Source organism: Oncorhynchus nerka, linkage group LG20 (genome assembly GCF_034236695.1).
Source record: "Oncorhynchus nerka isolate Pitt River linkage group LG20, Oner_Uvic_2.0, whole genome shotgun sequence".
Lineage (NCBI taxonomy): Eukaryota > Metazoa > Chordata > Actinopteri > Salmoniformes > Salmonidae > Oncorhynchus > Oncorhynchus nerka.
Window position 1 is genome coordinate 85,651,430 of NC_088415.1, and position 12,982 is coordinate 85,664,411.

The 12,982-nt window shown below is 46.5% G+C and overlaps 1 pseudogene; it reads right to left on the bottom strand.

Moving 5' to 3' along the window:
* Positions 1-12,982, bottom strand: part of LOC115117255 (SH3-containing GRB2-like protein 3-interacting protein 1) — an 83,154-nt pseudogene that overhangs the window by 7,977 nt on the left and 62,195 nt on the right.

Here is a 12,982-nt window from a genome sequence, read left to right on the forward strand (position 1 = left end):
TGGGTTTACTGATGGTGCAATATTACAATGACTTTATCTGATTCAGGTATATTATCACATTATCGTGTATGTTTTCCAAAAATGTGTTTGGTGATCCTGGTAAGTGGTTTAACCAGGTTTCAAATCGCAGGGATGTCTCTCCCTAACCAATCACAGGGATGTCTCTCCCTAACCAATCACAGGGATGTCTCTCCCTAACCAATGACAGGGGTGTCTCTCCCTAACCAATCACAGGGATGTCTCTCCCTAACCAATGACAGGGGTGTCCCTCCCTAACATATCACAGGGATGTCTCTCCCTAACCAATCACAGGGATGTCTCGCCCTAACCAATCACAGGGATGTCTCTCCCTAACAAATCACAGGGGTGTCTATCCCTAACCAATCACAGGGGTGTCTCTCCCTAACCAATCACAGGGGTGTCTCTCCCTAACAAATCACAGGGGTGTCTATCCCTAACCAATCACAGGGGTGTCTCTCCCTAACCAATCACAGGGGTGTCTCTCCCTAACCAATCACAGGGGTGTCTCTCCCTAACCAATCACAGGGGTGTCTCTCCCTAACCAATCTGCGTGTCAGGCTGAACAACGCATTTTCCTGTGACTACATTCATGATAAAGCACAGGCCTTATTGCTTAAATGTAATCATTAAAACATGTTGCTATTGGTCCTGTGAATGTCTACTATGTTTAGGGGAATCCAGCAAGAGTCAATGTGTAGCTCCAATCCTGGCCACTATGACATCGTTTGGAACATGCCCAAAAATGTTAAAATATGAATTCCTTGCCCCAAAACACAATATTGAGTCAGTGTCCTGTATAATAAGCCTTACCAGCAAAGTAGGTGTGGATTGGGGAGGACCTGCTCTAGCCGACAGTAGTTACTGATGCTGAAGGTGAGCACAGGGGCAGACGGATGGCTGGCAAAGTGCCTGGTGATGCCTGCTGGGAAAGACAGCACCATCTCCCCAGTGATCTTCACCACACACCTGGATCATGGAGAACAGAGCCAGCTCAGTGCTCAGAAACGGGTCAGTCAAAAAGAGAAAAACTACAGTACCCAGAATCCATAGGGGTGCCACAAACAATCTACATTTCCCACAGAAATATCCACAGAACAATATATTGCCTAGGCGCATTGCATTTCCCTGTGGGGACAACAAAAGGAGACAATACAGTTTGAAATTGAAATGAAATAGGCATACAGTAGTTGCAATATGATATATATCAACAATATCATAGCCATCTTACTTGTTGCATTTATTCTGATGAGGGTCGCTTTGCCGGCTGAAACATCATGTTGTCATGAATTTGCATTCACATCAGTATTAACTTTGATATAAATTTGACATCAATGTTGTTATTCATATCAGTATCAATATTTCTACTTGTGTTAGCATTGGCCTATCTTTGAGAGGAATAGCCTAGCATCGATAGGAATGCTAGCCTTACTTGCTGGGGTCGGCTCCTTTGAAGTAGGCGTTGATGGTCTCAGTGAAGGCAGCCGCCACGGGCAGAGTGTCCTGGGCTCCCATGGTGAGTGGGCTGGGTCCTCTGGAGCATCCTGACACACACACACACACACACACACACACACACACACACACACACACACACACACACACACACACACACACACACGGTTGATCATCACATAAAAGGCACGATCTCAGTAGCAATATCCCTTCCTGTGTCTGTAACGGCCTACAGACATGTGGTCAGATGAGCAGACATGTGTAAGGGAGAGAGAAGGGAAGAGCATAGAAATGACAAGATAGAAGATTGGAGAGATCATAGATAGCGAGACCAGAGAAACATGGACAGCCAGGGTAGTACATTACGATAGCCTCCATGCACTGGTACTGGGTCATGTTCATTAGGCACCAAACGGACTGAAAGGGACTACCTCTGAACTTGTCCAATAAGAAATGCTAGTGTTCCGTTTCCGTTGCAGAACGATTTTCCCCGGCATTGTGCTCTAATGAATACGACCCTGGTACGACTCACCTTCAAAAGACAAATAAAACCGGCCATGGTCAAACCATACCATGGTTGGCTGTTTTTCCTATGTTCATGTGGAGAGAGGTAGAGAACATGGAGGGAGGGAGAGGGGGATGAGAGGCAGGCAGGAGCAGACGAACAGAAGAAGAGGAGAGGAGAGGTGGATGAGTTATTGGAGGTATAACCCCATCACAAGACAGAGGGCAAGGCCAGAGGGAGCATGATGGATGGATGGAAAGAAATAATGTGTGCAGTCTTGTGGAGTCTGATTGGAACATCGGAGGTGTAGATGACTGTGTGTTTAGCAGAGTGAAGATGACGGGGTGGCAGGTAGCCTAGTGGTTAGAGCGTTGGGCCAGTAACCGAAAGGTTGCTGGATCGAATCCCGAGCTGACAAGGTAAAAATATGTTGTTCTACCCCTGAACAAGGCAGTTAACCCACTGTTCCCCAGTTGGCCGTCATTGTAAATAAGGAATTTGTTCTTAACTGACTTGCCTAGTTAAATAAAAACACTTTAAAATATGACGAGGGAGGGGTGTGTAATCATCATACTAACCAGTTTGTCCCATTACTGTTGCTCCTTCATTTCTCTGTATTCTCGTAAGTAAGCATTTTACTGTAAGGTCTACACTTATTGTATTCAGCATTTCACTGTACACCTGTTGTATTCGGCGCATGTGACTAATAAAATTTGATTTGATTTAATGGTGAAAAAACCTGTTTCACAAAAGTCATATTATAGGCTTCAAATGTGAGCATTCTACCATTGAATATGTTAACACCAGAGACATACAGAGGTGAAGGAGGTGTTATGGAGGAGGGTAGTACCTGTAGTGGATATGTTGAGCTCTCTCCCCAGGGTGGGGGTGGAGGCTGCGCTCAGCAAGGTGATGGAGGAGGAACTCTCGGCTCGGGCCAGGGGGGCAAAGGGAGGGGGCTGCCGGAGACTGGGGGGCTGAAGGGCCGAGCCTGGGGGAGGGGGGGGATATCAGTAGCCTGTTGCTGAACCAAACATTTTCCCAACACAATGTAATGTTAGCAGAGCAGCCACAGTTAGGTTTAGTAGTATCTCTAACTTTGTGGAAATCAGTTGAAGAAAAACTAATAAGTGTCACAAGTCTAACATTCTAATAGTGTCTATCACAAGTCTCAGTCTAGAAGTGTGCCATACCAGGTCTCCCATTGGTTTCCCAGGGGGCAGTTTGGGTCGAGAGGAGGGCCTTGTAGGAAGAGGGGGAGGGACTGGACTACCTCCTGACAGGGGCGTGGCAGGGCGAGGTGGAGAGGAGGGGCCTGTAAAAGGAAAAGGGAGGACCTATGACCCCTATTAAGATTATGACCAGCCATGACCTCTAGATCCAATAGCAATTGTAATAGAGTAATGTCAACAAATTCCATGTTCACAATGATGGCATTACCCATTCTACTTGTATTGTTTTTCTATGGTTTCCTAGAGTGGTAATCTACCCCTTGTATTTATATGTTTTCCTATGGTGGTAATCTACCCATTCTATTTCTATGTTTTCCTACAGTGGTAATCTACCCATTGTATTTCTATGTTTTCATACAGTGGTAATCTACCCATTCTATTTCTATGTTTTCCTACAGTGGTAATCTACCCATTGTATTTCTGTTTTCCTACAGTGGTAATCTACCCATTCTATTTCTATGTTTTCCTACAGTGGTAATCTACCCATTCTATTTCTATGTTTTCCTACAGTGGTAATCTACCCATTCTATTTCTATGTTTTCCTACAGTGGTAATCTACCCATTGTATTTCTATGTACTCACCACTGCCTGGGCAGGGTCCGGGGGAAGACACCATGGGCCTGTAGGCGGGCGGGAGGAGGGGGGACGGCACACCCCTGAAGCCCGGGGTCAGCACCAGGGGCCAGGACATACAGTCAGGCTGCTCCTCCCTAAGGAACACCAGAGGGGAAGGGATGCCTGCCCGAAGGGAGCGCTCCGCAGGCAGGGGGGGAGGGATGGGACTAGTAGGGGCAGGGGAGTATTCCAGTGGGGCAGCAGGGGTAGAGGGAGCATGGGAGTACTCCAGTATCTCATCATCATCCAAAAACAGACTAGGATTGATGGCGATGCACGGCGGGGAGTCTGGGGGCAAGAAGTCTGGAGGCAGGGGGAACGGGTTCATTTGGAGGGGGAATGGAGATGATGGAGATGGGCGAGTCGGGGGAGAGGAAAAGGGCGGCGGGGAGGGGGAGGCTCATCCGGAGGAGGGCCCAGGGAGAGGCAGGGGGAGTCTGGGGTGGAAGAGAGGGAGCTGGGCGAGTCAGGAGGAGGATAGGCAGGGGGCGGAGGCGGGGCCGGTTCTTCTGGTGGGGGTGGTCTCTCACTGTTGAAGCTGACCCATCGGGGCGAGGCCATGCCCTCATTGATCCGGCAGGATTCCATGGGGCCGAACACATCTTCCAGGTCAGGCACGGGGGAACCTCTGTATGAGGCTGGGGATTGGACGTTCAGGTAGATGGGGGCGGGGCTTGAGACTATTCTCCCATTGTGTAAATCAACTGTCGGAAAATAAAAGTTCAGAGATCTTCCTGAGTTCACTTCTATCAATGCTGTCCAAAGAACAATGGCAAGTGTGCACGAGGCATGGGAATATGGAAGATGATTCATGCCAAAACAAATACAAATAAAACCATTGAAGTTTTGGCATGAATCTGCTTCCATATGGGAATTATGGTTACTAGCAAAATAATATTACCGGAAGAATCAGACGAAGAATAGCCTTGACTAGCTGCTTGGATGTTCTTGGGAGGAAGTGGAGGAGGAGCTACAAAGAGAGTGACACTGTTATATAATGTTGCCGTAGAGGATTGCTGCTGTTTTACGGGCTCCGAATCAAATGTGCTATTTTGTTGTTTTTTCACATTGTTTGTAATATCAGAATAGCGATTACTCACTTCAAACTGGACAAATATTTTTAATTTAATGAGTCCGACGCGAAGGATATGTTGCTTTGTCAAGACAAGGCCCAAATCCCCGTCATCAGCATGAAGATGGTGATGTTGTACCCACAGCGTCTTAAAACATTCCCCAACCAGAAACCGTGGATTGATGGCAGCATTCGCGGAAAACTGAAAGTGCGAACCACTGCTTTTAATCAGGGCAAGGTGACTGGAAACATGACCGGATACAAACAGTGTAGCTATTCCCTCCGCAAGGCAATCAAACAAGCTAAGCGTCAGTATAGAGACAAAGAGTCTCAATTCAACGGCTCAGACACGAGAGGTATGTGGAACGGTCTACAGTCAATCATGGACTACAAAAGAAAAAACAGCCCCATCGCGGACCGCAATGTCTTGCTCCCAGACAAACTAAACAACTTATTTTCTCGCTTTGAGGACATTACAGTGCCACTGACACGACCAGCTACCAAAACCTGCAGGCTCTCCTTCACTGCAGCCAATGTGAGTAAAACATTTAAATGTTTTAACCATCGCAAGGCTGCAGGCCCAGACGGCATCCCCGGCCGCATCCCCTGGGTCTCGACCCCGCCCTATGCAACTGGGTCCTGGACTTCCTGACGGGCCGACCCCAGGTGGTGAGGGTAGATAACAACATCTCCACCCCGCTGATCCTCAACACTGGGGCCCCACAAGGGTGCATTCTCAGCCCTCTCCTGTACTCCCTGTTCACCCAACTCAATCATCAAGTTTGCAGACGACTCTACAGTGGTAGGCTTGATTACCAACAACGACGAGACGGCCTACAGGGAGGAGGTGAGGGCCCTCGGAGTGTGGTGTCAGGAAAATAACCTCACACTCAATGTCAACAAAACAAAGGAGGTGATCGTGTACTTCAGGAAACAGCAGAGGGAGCAGCCCCCTATCCACATTGACGGGACAGTAGTGGAGAGGGTAGAAAGTTTTAAGTTCCTCGGCGTACACATTACGGACAAACTGAAATGGTCCACTCACACAGACAGCGTGGTGAAGAACCTCAGGAGGCTGAAGAAATTCGGCTTGTCACCAAAAACACTCACAAACTTTTACAGATGCACAATCGAGAGCATCCTGTCGGGCTGTATCACCGCCTGGTACGGCAACTGCTCCGCCCATAACCGTAAGGCTCTCCAGAGGGGAGTGAGGTCTGCACAACGCATCACCGGGGGCAAACCTACACAACCCGATGTCACAGGAAGGCCATAAAGATCATCAAGGACAACAACCACCCAAGCCACTACCTGTTCACCCCGCTATCATCCAGAAGGCGAGGTCAGTACAGGTGCATCAAAGCAGGGACCGAGAAACTGAAAAACAGCTTCTATCTCAAGGCCATCAGACTGTTAAACAGCCATCACTAACATTGAGTGGTTGCTGCCAACATACTGACTCAACTCTAGCCACTTTAATAATGGAAAAATGTATGTAATAAATGTATCACTAGCCACTTTAAACAATGCCAGTTTATATAATGTTTTCATACCCTACATTACTCATCTCATATGTATATACTGTACTCTATACCATCTGCTTGCATCTTGCCTATGCTGTTCGGCCATCACTCATTCATATATTTGTATGTACATATTCTTATTCATTCCTTTACACTTGTGTTTAAGGTAGTAGTTGTGAAATTGTTAGGTTAGATTACTTGTTAGATATTACTGCATGGTCGGAACTAGAAGCACAAGCATTTCGCTACACTCGCATTAACATCTGCTAACCATCTGTATGTGACAAATAAAATTGGATTTGATTTGATTTGAAGAAAAGACGGAGGAAAAGGGGGAGGAAGATGGGGTGCCGACGAATAGGTAAACCACCAGGTTATTATTATTATTGAAGATGTATGTAGCAGGAGGACTCGTCATTTCTGGTCACAACTTGCAGACTTGTTTACGTGTTGCTGTGCGTTTTATTGCCAACCTTACTTTGCTACCTGACAACTTTACGTTTTTTAAACTTTTTAATTACCATTTATATTTTGTCGTTTTTCCCTCACTCAACTTTTTTTTCATTCAACTTTTTCACTCCGGGTGCTTTATCTGGACGTGGTTCGTCAGGACCTCCAACAGCCGAAGCTAAGTAGTAACATTAACATGATGCCTTCTAATTGCAGTCGCTGTACTCATAATATACAGGAGAACGATCGCCTTACGGCGAGGATAGCTGAGCTGCAAGTCCAGCTTCAGACGCAATCGTTAGGCAAGGGTAATTTCAGTGTAGGAAAGGATGAAACATCGTCTGTGCCACCAGTAAGTACAGATAGTAACGTTAGTATAAATCCCCTCGCACGGTCCCCGCAGCTGGACAACTTTCTCATGGCTTCTGGAGGGAAATGCTGTAGGAATGCTCAACCAGTGTTGCTCATTCAGCCGACAGAAACTTTCAACCGGTTTTCACCATTAAGCAGCGAGTCGGAATCTGAGCACGAGCCTTCTCGTCTCTACTCCTCCCGTTACGGGGTCTGAGACGCTGAAGCTTCCCACCATTAACTATGACAAATTGAAATCCCTAGTAATTGGCGACTCCATTACCCGCAGTATTAGACTTAAAACGAATCGTCCAGCGATCATACACTGTTTACCAGGGGGCAGGGCTACCGACGTTAAGGCTAATCTGAAGATGGTGCTGGCTAAAGCCAAAACTGGCGAGTGTAGAGAGTATAGAGATATCGTTATCCTCGTCGGCACCAACGATGTTAGGATGAAACAGTCAGAGGTCACCAAGCGCAACATAGCTTCAGCGTGTAAATCAGCTAGAAAGATGTGTCGGCATCGAGTAATTGTCTCTGGCCCCCTCCCAGTTAGGGGGAGTGATGAGCTCTACAGCAGTCTCACAACTCAATCGCTGGTTGAAAACTGTTTTCTGCCCCTCCCAAAATATAGAATTTGTAGATAATTGGCCCTCTTTCTGGGACCCTCCCACAAACAGGACCAAGCCTGGTCTGCTGAGGAGTGACGGCCTCCATCCTAGCTGAAGGGGTGCTCTCATCTTATCTACCAACATAGACAGGGCTCCACAATGAAATAGGGTGCAGGCCAGGCAGCAGGCTATTAGCCAGCCTGCCAGCATAGTGGAGTCTGCCACTAGCATAGTCAGTGTAGTCAGCTCAGCTATCCCCATTGAGACCGTGTCTGTGCCTCGACCTAGGTTGGGCAAAACTAAACATGGCGGTGTTCGCCTTAGCAATCTCACTAGGATAAAGACCTCCTCCATTCCTGCCATTATTGAAAGAGATCGTGATACCTCACATCTCAAAATAGGGCTACTTAATGTTAGATCCCTCACTTCAAAGGCAGTTATAGTCAATGAACTAATCACTGATCATAATCTTGATGTGATTGGCCTGCCTGAAACATGGCTTAAACCTGATGAATTTACTGTGTTAAATGAGGCCTCATCTACTGGTTACACTAGTGACCATATCCCCCGTGCATCCCGCAAAGGCGGAGGTGTTGCTAACATTTACGATAGCAAATTTCAATTTACAAAAAAAAAAGAAGAAGTTCTTGTCTTTTGAGCTTCTAGTCATGAAATCTATGCAACCCACTCAATCACTTTTTATAGCTACTGTTTACAGGCCTCCTGGACCACTGAGTTCCCTGAATTGCTATCGGACCTTGTAGTCATAGCAGATAATATTCTAATTTTTGGTGATTTTAATAGTCACATGAAAAATTCCACAGACCCATTCCAAAAATCTTTCGGAGCCATCATCGACTCAATGGATTTTGTCCAACATGTCTCTGGACCTACTCACTGTCACAGTCATACTCTGGACCTAGTTTTGTCCCATGGAATAAATGTTGTGGACCTTAATGTTTTTCCTCATAATCCTATGAGGAACTATCGGACTATCAGACCACCATTTTATTACGTTTGCAATCGCAACAAATAATCTGCTCAGACCCCAACCAAGGAGTATCAAAAGTCGTGCTATAAATTCTCAGACAACACAAAGATTCCTTGATGCCCTTCCAGACCCTCTCTGCCTACCCAAGGACGTCAGAGGACAAAAATCAGTTAACCTGTTGAGTGTAGGGAGCAGTATTTTGATGTTTGGATGAAAAACGTACCCATGTGAAACTGCCTATTTCTCAGGCTCAGAATCTAGAATATGCATATAATTGTCAGATTAGGATAGAAAACATTCAAAAGTTTTCAAAAGTGTCAAAATATTGTCTGTGAGTATAACAGAACTGATATTGCAGCCGAAAACCTACGGAAAATCCAACAAGGAAGTGCCTAAGAGAAATGAATCTCCCTATTCCATTGCATGCCTTCCCTCCATTTGAAGGGATATCAACCAGATTCCTTTCCCTATGGCTTCCACATGGTGTGAACAGTCTTTAGACATAGTTTCAGGCTTTTATTCTGAAAAATGAGCGAGAACGATCACATCGTGTCAGTGGATGGCTGGGTGCCAGCAGAGTTTTGCATGCGCAACAGCTTGGAGCAGACATTTTCTCTCTCTCTCATATTGAAAAAGCTACGATCCGATTGAAATATTATCGATTATTTATTGTAAAAACAACCTGAGGATTGATTATAAAAAACATTTGACATGTTTCTACGAACTTTACGGATATAATTTGGAATTTTTGTCTACCCCGTCGTGACCGCTCGAGCCTGTGGATTTCTGAACAAAACGCGCCAACCAAATGGAGGAATTTTGGATGTAAAAATAATCTTTATGGAACAAAAGGAACATTTATTGTGTAACTGGGAGTCTCCAGTGCTAGCCTCCCTACACTGGCTTCCTGTTAAGGCAAGAGCTGATTTCAAGGTTTTACTGCTAACCTACAAAGCATTACATGGGCTTGCTCCTACCTATCTCTCTGATTTGGTCCTGCCGTACATACCTACACATATGCTACGGTCACAAGATGCAGGCCTCCTAATTGTCCCTAGAATTTCTAAGCAAACAGCTGGAGGCAGGGCTTTTTCCTATAGAGCTAAATTTTTATGGAATGGTCTGCCTACCCATGTGAGAGACGCAGACTCGGTCTCAACCTTTAAGTCTTTACTGAAGACTCATCTCTTCAGTGGGTCATATGATTGAGTGTAGTCTGGCCCAGGAGTGGGAAGGTGAACGGAAAGGCTCTGGAGCAACGAACCGCCCTTGCTGTCTCTGCCTGGCCGGTTTCCCTCTCTCCACTGGGATTCTCTGCCTCTAACCCTATTACAGGGGCTGAGTCACTGGCTTACTGGTGCTCTTTCATGCCGTCCCAAGGAGGGGTGTGTCACTTGAGTGGGTTGAGTCACTGACGTGATCTTCCTGTCTGGGTTGGCGCCCCCCTTGGGTTGTGCCGTGGCGGAGATCTTTGTGGGCTATACTCGGCCTTGTCTCAGGATGGTAAGTTGGTGGTTGAAGATGTCCCTCTAGTGGTGTGGGGGCTGTGCTTTGGAAAAGTGGGTGGGGTTATATCCTTCCTGTTTGGCCCTGTCCGGGGGTATCATCATTCTCTCTCTCTCTTTATTTCTCTCTCTCGGAGGACCTGAGCCCTACGACCATGCCCCAGGACTACCTGGCATGATGACTCCTTGCTGTCCCCAGTCCACCTGGCCATGCTGCTGCTCCAGTTTCAACTGTTCTGCCTGTGGCTATGGAACCCTGACCTGACGTGCTACCTGTCCCAGACCTGCTGTTTTCAACTCTCTAGAGACAGCAGGAACGGTAGAGATACTCTTAATGATCGGCTATGAAAAGCCAACTGACATTTACTCCTAAAGTGCTGACTTGCTGCACCCTCGACAACTACTGTGGTTTTTATTATTTGACCATGCTGGTCATTTATGAATATTTGAACATCTTGGCTATGTTCTGTTATAATCTCCACCCGGCACAGCCAGAAGAGGACTGGCCACCCCTCATAGCCTGGTTCCTCTTTAGGTTTCTTCCTAGATTTTGGCCTTTCTAGAGAGTTTTTCCTAGCTACCGTGCTTCTAAACCTGCATTGCTTGCTGTTTGGGGTTTTAGGCTGGGTTTCTGTACAGCACTTTGAGATATCAGCTGATGTAAGAAGGGCTATATAAATACATTTGATTTGATTTTGATTTGATTTTTGGCCAACGTGCAATCCTTGGAAAACAAACCGGACAATCTACAATTAAGACTATCCTACCAACGGGACATTAAAAATGGAAATATCTTATGTTTAACCGAGAAGTGGCTGAACAACGACACGGATAATATAGAGCTGGCTGGCTTCTCCGTGCATCGGCAGAACAGAGCAGCTACGTCTGGTGTGTGTCTATTTGTCAATAAATGCTGGTGCGCAATGTCTAACATTAAAGAAGTCTTGACGTATTGCTTGGTAGAATACCTCATGATAAGCTGTAGATCATACGATCTACCTAGAGAGTTCTCATCTATATTATTCATAGCCATCTATTTACCGCCACAATCCGATGCTGGAACAAAGACTGCACTCAACGAGCTGAATAAGGCCATAAGCAAACAAGAAAATGCTCATCCAGATGTGGCGCTCCTAGTGGCCGGGGACTTTAAAGCAGGAAAACTTTACTTAATTTCTACCACGTCACATGTGCAACCAGAGGAAAAAAACTCTAGACCACCTTTACTCCACACACAGAGACGCATACAAAGCTCTCCCTCGCCCTCCATTTGGCAAATTTGGCCATAATTCTATCCTCCTGTTTCCTGCTTACAAGCAAAAACTAAAGCAGGCAGTACCAGTGACTCGCTCAATACGGAAGTAATCAGATGACGCGGATGCTACGCTACAGGACTGTCTGGACTGTCACAGACAGGACTATCACAGACTGGACTATCACAGACTGGACTATCACAGACTGGACTATCACAGAATATGTTCCGGGATTCATCCAATGGCATTGAGGAGTATACCACCTCAGTCACTGGTTTCATCAATAAGTGCATCGACGACGACGTCCCCAAAGTGACTGTATGTACATTTCCCAACCAGAAGCCATGGATTACAGGCAGCATCCGCACAGAGCTAAGGCTAGAACTGCCGCTTTCAAGGAGCGGGACACTATCCGGACACTATTAAGAAATCCCGCTATGCCCTCAGACGAACCATCAAACAGGCAAAGCGTCAATACAGGACTAAGATTGAATCCTACTACATCGGCTTTGACGCTCGTCAGATGTAGCGAGGCATAAAAAAAATATGATGAACTACATAGGGAAACCCATCCGCGAGCTGCCCAGTGACGCGAGCGTACCAGACGAGCTAAATGCCTTTTATAATTACTTCGAGGCAAGCAACACTGAAGCATGCATGAGAGCATCAACTGTTCTGGACGACTGTGTGATCACGCTCTCCGTAGACGATGTGAGCAAGACCTTTAAACAGGTCAACATCCATAAAGACGCGGGGCCTAACGGATTACCAGGACGTGTACTCAAAGCATGTGCGGACTAACTGGCAAGTGTCTTCACTGATATTCTCAACATCTCCCTGACCGAGTCTGTAATACCTACATATTCAAACAGACCACCATAGTCCCTGTACCCAAGAAAGCGAAGGTAACCTGCCTAAATGATTACCGCCCCGTAGCACTCACGTCAGTAGCCATGAAGTGCTTTGAAAAGCTGGTCATGGCTCACATCAACACCATCATGCCGGAAACCCTAGACCCACTCCAATTCGTATACCGCCCCAACAGATCCACAGATGACGCTATCTAAATCGCACTTCACACTGCCCTTTCCCACTTGGACAAAAGGAACACCTATGTGAGAATGCTGTTCATTGACTACAGCTCAGCGTTCAACATCATAGTGCCCACATCACTAAGCTAAGGACCCTGGGACTAAACACCACCCTCTGCAACTGGATCCTGGCAACAACTAATCTGTCACGCTGATCCTCAACACTGGGGCCCCTCAGGGGTGCGTGCCTAGTCACCTCCTGTACTCCCTATTCACCCACGACTCCAACACCATTATTAAGTTTGCTGACGACACAACAGTGCTAGGCCAGATCACCGACAACGATGAGACAGTCTATAGGGAGGAGGTC